The sequence below is a fragment of the Pinus tabuliformis genome, chromosome 2_1 (assembly GCF_031772625.1).
Source record: "Pinus tabuliformis cultivar Carrire ecotype Pingquan chromosome 2_1, CPIR1, whole genome shotgun sequence".
In the NCBI taxonomy this organism is placed as follows: Eukaryota; Viridiplantae; Streptophyta; class Pinopsida; order Pinales; family Pinaceae; genus Pinus; species Pinus tabuliformis.
The window spans coordinates 538,518,264-538,526,326 of NC_142299.1; positions in this window are offsets into that span (position 1 = coordinate 538,518,264).

The following is an 8,063-nucleotide window of genomic DNA, read 5'->3' on the forward strand; positions in this document are numbered from 1 at the left end:
CCCTGTCCTCCGAGCCCCTTATCAACCCAGAGGCCTCCCCTTCTGTTCCACCTCCTCCTTTGCCCGTAGATAACAATCCCTCTCGCCAGGTCGACGATAGCAGTTCTGGCCTACTCCAGAACACTGGGATAACTGTCGGCAGGTGTGTAGAGGTGGAGGGCGCTCCTCAAAGGATTCTCGGCCGAGCTCCTGAGGACAACAGCTCTGGCCAGCTCCAAAACACCAAGACGACTATAGGCGAGCGTGTAGCGGTGGATGACACTTCTCAAGTGGTTCATGATCCAGATCCTGACGACAAGGAAGGTTGGTGGTGCGGAATTGAAGAGGAATCGCCCTCGGGTGACTATAGAATCTAACGCCTCTGCTTTTTCTCGCAATCATGACTAGTCTTTTGCGCTTTATGTTGGTTTTGTTGCCTATGTATCTAAGCATGTCTAAGCTGAACCCTTCCAACCAAAACCTGCTTTAGGAGAACTCACATTGAGTCCCTGTATTGTAATTCTCTACTTAAAGGCACAACAAAACAAGGCCACCACTGAAAGCTAGATCGAAGATGTAGCCCTGGAGAATAGGGTGAACACCTTATTAATTTCTTGTGTCTTTATGTTTGCTTACTGTTTTTCTCTACTGTCTTTCCATTTTATTGTCTATGTATTGGCAATCTGATCGATCCGTTGCTTAAATAACATAAACGCACACCAGCACATGAGTCTGTAATACCTTTAAACAATAGATCTTTAACTGATGTCACTCATAGGGTGAATATCAGATCAAGTGGTATCAGAGCAAAAGGTTGTAAGGTTAGACAAGCTTATGTTGGTCTAGTTGTTGAATTCTCACTAGATCAAAGCTCAAAATAGGAGAAGGAAAGTTAGTTGAAACTAATCCTGAAATCGGGACAGTCTATCGTCGGAAGACAATGTCAGAGGAAGGTTCTATCGAGTCGGACCCTCAATTCATGGAGAGTTTCCTAGCTATAATGTCTATGGTAGCAGAAATCTATAGGGACTTTAGAAAGCATAAGGATGAAGATTCATCAGGTTCTAAACAAGATAAAGAAGAAGATGAGTCTCATTCCCATGACCACTCAAAAGGAAAAGGGAAAGAGGAAAGCTTTCTCACACCACCTAATAGCCCTGTGCATAATAAGAAAACATCTTTGATTAAGGTAGATGTTAAATTTGATTTTCCTATATATGACAGAGAGTTAAATGCTGAAAAGTTGGACAATGGGATTAGACAATTGATGTGTATTGTAAGGTACAGACCATAGACTCAGACAAGAGAATAATTTAGTTGGAAAGCCTACATCTAGGAGGTACTACCTTGCTTTGGTGGGAATTCAGAACCTAAGCTAATATGAAAAAACATGGTAAGACCATCCTTGTCTGGAGTGAATTTGTTGCTACAATAAAAAAGTAGTTCTATCCATTGGCCTACATGGAACAAGCCATGATGAGTTGGAAAACTCTTCGGCAATTGAAAGGGCAAAGTGTGCAAGGGTATACTCAAGAGTTCAGAAAGAGAGCATTGATGTTGGGTATCTCATTAGACTCACCAGAGACTCTTTTGAAGTACATTGGTGGTCTACATAGCTACATGAGGCATACCATCCTCATGTTTAATCCCACTAGTATAGATGAGGTATTTGTACAAACTACTCATCTAAAAGCTAAAGGAAAGAATGGAAATCAAGAAGTTGGGGGACCATCCCAACCCACTGCAAGCAAGAGCAAGGAGAAATGAAAGTAGAAGCAGAAAGCAAGGAAGGCTAACATTGCATAGAAAATCAAAGCTTCATGCATTCACTGTAAAAAGGAGGGGCATGATGATGAGCACTATTGGATTCTGCATCTAGAGTTGAGACCTAAGAAGTCCGAGGGAAAGAAGAAGAAGACTGTTGCAGCTATTCAGAAAGATTTGGGGTCAGACTCGGGAGATGAAACAATCATTGCAGCCATATGTATAAAAGGTAAGAATTCTAAAGCATCTACTAGTAATTCTGCTCAAACTATTATTGATGAAGAACATGAGAGAAAAAGACATGAGCTTTTCCATATTCAAGTTATTTCCAAACATCAAAAGATTGATACTTTGTTTGATAGTGGCTCACAAGTAAATTTGATTTCTGAAGAAATTGTAAAGAAATTGGGATTAGCAACTACACCTCACAAGAAACCATACCCATTAGGATGGTTGAATGATAAAGCACAACTACAAGTGACTAGACACTGCAAACTCAAGTTTTCCTTTGGGTAAGCATTTGCAGATGAGGTTGAGTTAGACATAACTCCTTTGGATATATGCGAAATTGTTTTAGGAAGTCCTTACTTGTATGATAGAAAGGCTATTTTCTATAGAGTTGAGAAAAGTATCTACTTGTTAAGGATGGAATCAAATACTTTGTAAGAGCTCACAAGCTCAAGAATAATTATACTCTCATAGATTATGGGGAAATGAAAAGAATGATAAATTCATGCAAATAATTCTTACTAATGGTTGTAAAGGAAAAGAAACCTGATAAAACCAATGTATTTGAGGGTTGTAATGCTCAGCAGCAAGCTGATATAGAAAACATTATTTCAGAGTATGATGACTTGTTTTAGGAACCTAAAGCTCTGCTACCCAAAAAGGAAATAGTACATGATATTATTTTACAACAAGATGTTCCATTTCCTAACATTGGGATGTACAGGTTGTCTTCTTTAAAGAATGCTAAAATCAAGAAGCAGGTGCAGGAGTTACTCGAGAAGGGGTTCATCATGCCTAGCATATCACCATGTGGGTCACCAATTGTTTTGGTGAGAAAGAAAGATGGCTCGTGGAGAATGTGCATTGACTACCAAATGTTGAATAAGATAACAATCAAAAATCGTTATCCCCTTCCTCGCATAGATGATCTTTTAGATTAATTGAAGGAAGCTGTTTATTTCACCAAGCTGGATTTGCACAGTGGATACCATCAGGTCAGAGTTGCAGAGCAAGATGCATGGAAGACTGCTTTCAAAACAAAGTAGGGATTGTATGAGTGGCTGGTTATGCCTTTTGGCTTGACCAATGCTCCTGCTACTTTCATGAGACTAATGAATGATGTAATCAAGCCTTTTATTGATGATTTTGTTATTGTGTATCTGGATGACATTCTGATTTTTAGTAAAACATGGGAAGAACACTTAAATCATGTTAATCATACATTAGATGTTTTTAAAAGAGAAAAACTTTATGTTAAACTCTCAAAATGTGAATTTGGAAAAACATCTCTAAATTATTTGGGTCATATAGTAGGGGGTGGTGAACTGAAAAGGACTTTAATGGACACAGTAAATGTTCAGGATTTATGGCATTCTCATCTCCTTTTCAAGCATGCCTAGCTATGATAGAAATGAATGGAAAAGTTGTTGCTGGAAAACCTATTTATGTTGCTTTGACTAAGCTAAAAGATGTGAGAACATAAATGCTACAATCTCATTACCAAAGTTACTTAATCCATTTGGCACTGCAACATAATCCATCATTTTCTTATAGCTTTAGCTTACACATCTTCCCTGTGAGTGGTTTCTAATTTAGCTATCTTCTTTTATAAGCATCCAGTAATATGTGTTTGTGCTTGTGTTTAGATATTTTTTTAATCAAAAAAATATTAGTATTATTGGATATTTATAGTTTTTGTAATGATATTATTTCAAAAAAGTTTCTCTCTAGAAAATTTAATTTTATATATATATGAATTCTAATTTTATTGGTTTTGTAAAGATATAATTTTTAAAATAATTTCTTTATAGGAAATTTAATTTTCAATAGTTTGTTTTTGTTGTAGTTTTTTTTTTAAGAATTTTTTTTGTAATGATATTATTTCTTAAAAAATATTTTCCTAGCAAATTTAATTTTCATTATATGTTTTTTTTAAATAGTGTGGTTCATTGTATTCAAGATCCATACATATCCATTAAAAACCCACCTAAGCCTAATTGAGTATGTTATCTTTCATGTAGAAAAATATACACATCCACATAAAACCCACTTACTTCTATGTCTTCTTGAGTCTGTTATCTTTGATGCTGAAATTACTCCAAAAGAGGGAGCATGTCAATCTAGAACCCAAATGGGGAGGATAATAACCACTTCCGCTTAATACCCTAGCTACACCCACTTCAAAATTTTCAATGATTTTTCTATTTGAAAAAAAATGATTTTTTAATTATTTAATTAGATTTAAATTATTATTACTAAATTGGTATTTATAAGTTCACATCATATGATAAGTGAATAAATTCTTTATTGGTATGACATAGTTGATCATATTAATTTATATTATTTAGATGGTCTAGAAATAAAAAAATGTTGGATACATTGATTTATAGATGCTACTAATGGTTTAACTACTACCAAAGCAAGAGGAGTGTAGTGATATTGGATTACATCAACATTTCATTAGAATTTATATTAACTAATTTACATATCGGTCATGTATTTAGAACCACCAAAAGAATATAAGCAGTTTTTCTATTTCCAACCACTATCACTCATGTCATGAATTGAGAAATTAAGGAATCTTTTACTTTGAGATTCCACATTGTTGTGAGAATAAGCCACATAACTGCTAAGTAATGAGAATTAGTTTAAGGGCACATAATGAAGTGATAACCTTATTCCTCATTGGCCATTAACCTCTCAACAAAGGTCAACAAAAATGAGTTAATATGGTTTCCACTATTGTAGCATTTTCCCACTATCTAGGGCATGTGCATGTGCTAGATAATTGTTGTGGGAATTAGGGATGATTCAAATTACTTCCCCAACTAATTTGTTTTTTTTTTTAAATAATAAATGTATGAAAATGAATCAATTTTACATAAATATAACTTTTATTAGTAAAATTTTGTGTGTAACTATGCCACTTTTGAGTTTTTCTAATAACAAATCCATATGTTTGCAATTACCTAATTATAGAGAACACATTATATTTATACACAACTATTCTTTTCATAATTCATAATTTTTTTATACTTTTTTCTATTAAAATTATTACATCCATGATATTATAAGGCCTCTCATTAGTGTTATGTAAGAGGACCTTAATAATATCACACAATTCTCTTTTTAAATGGTAGGTCTTAGTGTCTAGTACTAAACTATATTTTTCATCCAAATAGAGGAAAAAATTAATCATAGAATAAATATAAGAGGGTTTATATATATATATATATATATATATATATATATATATATATATATATATATATATATATATATGAACAATTTTAGCATAGAAAATAATATGTAAATTCAATGTTATATAATTGTACAATATATTTGTCTAGCCTATAAAAAAATAAATTGAAAAATACATATGTAGAGTGGTTTTCTAAAAACTTGAGATTTTGATGTGTTTGTAGCCTAAACTACTAGGCTTTTCAAGGTAACCTTATATTTGAAGCAACAAATTCACCATACACAAGCTTACCATGTACAAAGATTTGATTTCAAAATAACATGAGTATGTTGAAGTAATAACACATGCACAACCTTGCTCTACTTTAAAATTTTGGAAAGTTTATGTGTTTTTATTTTGGCATATTTTTGTACATGATTTTTTATTTTAGAAATATTATGGCACATGGTGGTTCAAACCATAATTTTTTAATTCTAGTCGAGAAATTATTGTTGTATTCTAATATAGGGTTAATGGATTTGGGGTTTATGGACGACCCAATATAATAATATTATATTGTAACATTGCAAAGAAAAATATATTGAAAAATATGGATAGTCTTCCACTTTTGCGTGTCCACATAAAAATATTTGAGTTAATGTGTGTGTGCCATTGTATCTTTTTGTTATACTAATAATTACAATGAGGTGGGAGGGTGAATAAGGGTAATGGACAATTTAACCAATTTCAAAAATTTAAAAACTAATCATAATTGTAAACTTAACAATTAAAATTTTTCATGCAATTAGTACCATAACAATTAGGATATCCAGGAATATACTCAATATCAAGAGCAAGGTGCATTTAAAGCAAATCAAAATGAGTAGAGAAGTGATAGAGAACAAGGAGTAGGTATCTATGAAGGTATGAGATTATATTGTAGGATGTTTAGGATCAATATGCTTACAGGAACCAGGATAATGAGCATAAGACTCCCAGGATGTTTCTATGGAAAATGGTAGGAAAGGTTTCTGGTTCAGCGGAAGCAAAAATGAAAACATATGTGTACCTCCCGTCCTAAGAGGGAGTGTTTATGTTTGTAGTTTGGGTAGGTACTTCTACACATGCCTATGTGTTTATGCATGGAAAATTCACCCAAATATCCTTAAAACATGTTATAGTGTGAGTGATTTGCCTTTGTAGCTTGGCTTAAGTTAGACTTAATAAAAGCACAAAATTATTATGTTTTCTTATTGAGCTAAAGTAAACCTAGGAAAAGTAAATTAATTAATTTAGTGATTATTTTTAATATCATCCCTTGATCTCAAGTGAGGCAGGTTCTAAACTCTAGCACCAATCACTTTGGAGATTAGGCATTTATCTCCGTGTAAAGTAATAAAAGAAAGGCTAAAGAGAGGAGAAATACATGCCATACAACAACACAAGACTGATAGATGTGTTTCAGTGATTGTGTTAGGTTCAAGGAAGGGGAAAACAAGGAGACCTATATCAGCCAAAGAGGGTTTAATAAATTTGATAAGATACATTTTTTGTTATATATTTCCTATGTTGGGCCATTTTCACGGAAAGGGATCCAAAGTAATTTCTAAAAGTTAATGAAGAATTGTATCTTGGTCGAATCTATTATGTCATTGTGATTGAGATTGGTTATATTTTTCTTCCACTAAATGTATTGTGTTAGGAACCTAGTTATGAAATCAATCAAAACTTTTCTAGGTTAAGTGGCCTGCTAGGAACTATCATAAGGATAAATCCACTAATTATTTACTCTTTAACTATTTTTTAAAAATTTCCTTGAACTTTTAAAATGTTACTATATAAAATATCAGTTTGTACTTTTATGAATATGACTCCATAGTCATATTCCATAAATGAAAATCCAATGGTTTCTCAAAGTAATATGGATGCTTTATTGGGTTTATTTAGCTCGACAATATATTTAAGAATTGATCAATTTTGATGTGAATTTTGTGTTTATATTTTTAGTATTATTATTTGACTAATGTAAGTGCTTTGTCATTTACTTTTAAGATCCCCATGAACATATTCAACATAAGTTTTCCTTCTCTAGTTTCTTAAGTGTTTTCATTTTTATTTATATATACTATGGTGCTACTGATTTCATTCTATAATAGTAAGCATCATTCTTACAATAACATTGTAATTGGATTTTGTATTTAATGATTTGTTTCTTCGATATTTTACTATTGCATTATTCATATTTGGAAACAATATTTTGCATCATACACTATAACATTTGAACAACTTTTTGTTCCAACCCAACCATTAACTTACATAGCAACATTGATCTCATATATTGAATTACGATGTTAGATATGGAGAAATAGTGTGCATTATTTATGGGTGATATAGAGAGACAAAGGAAAGGAAAAGGGAGATAGAGATATAGATGGGAGGTGAAGAGAGGGGAGAAGAGAGAGATAGAGAGAGGGAGGGAGGTAGATATACATATATATGGAGAGACAATGTGTGTGTTTTCTGGTGGGGTAAGATTAATATAGAGAGACAGAGAAGGAGAGATGAAGGGAGACATAGATATAGATGGAGGGGGAAGAGAGGGAAGAATATTTCTTGCACAAGATGCATTGATTTCTTTGTAGATGATGCTTTATAATCCTATTTGATTTCCTGCACTAGATGCATTGATTTTAGTGTAGATGTTTATTTCTAATTATATTTGATTATTTGCACTAGATGAATTAATTTTGGTGTAAATGTTTATTTCTAATTGTATTTGATTACTTGCTCTATATTCATTGATTTCATTTTAGATGGTGATTTCTGAGTTCTATTTTATTGCTTGGACTAGATGCATTGATTTCATTATAGATGTTGATTTCTAATTATATTTGATTGATTGCTCTATGGT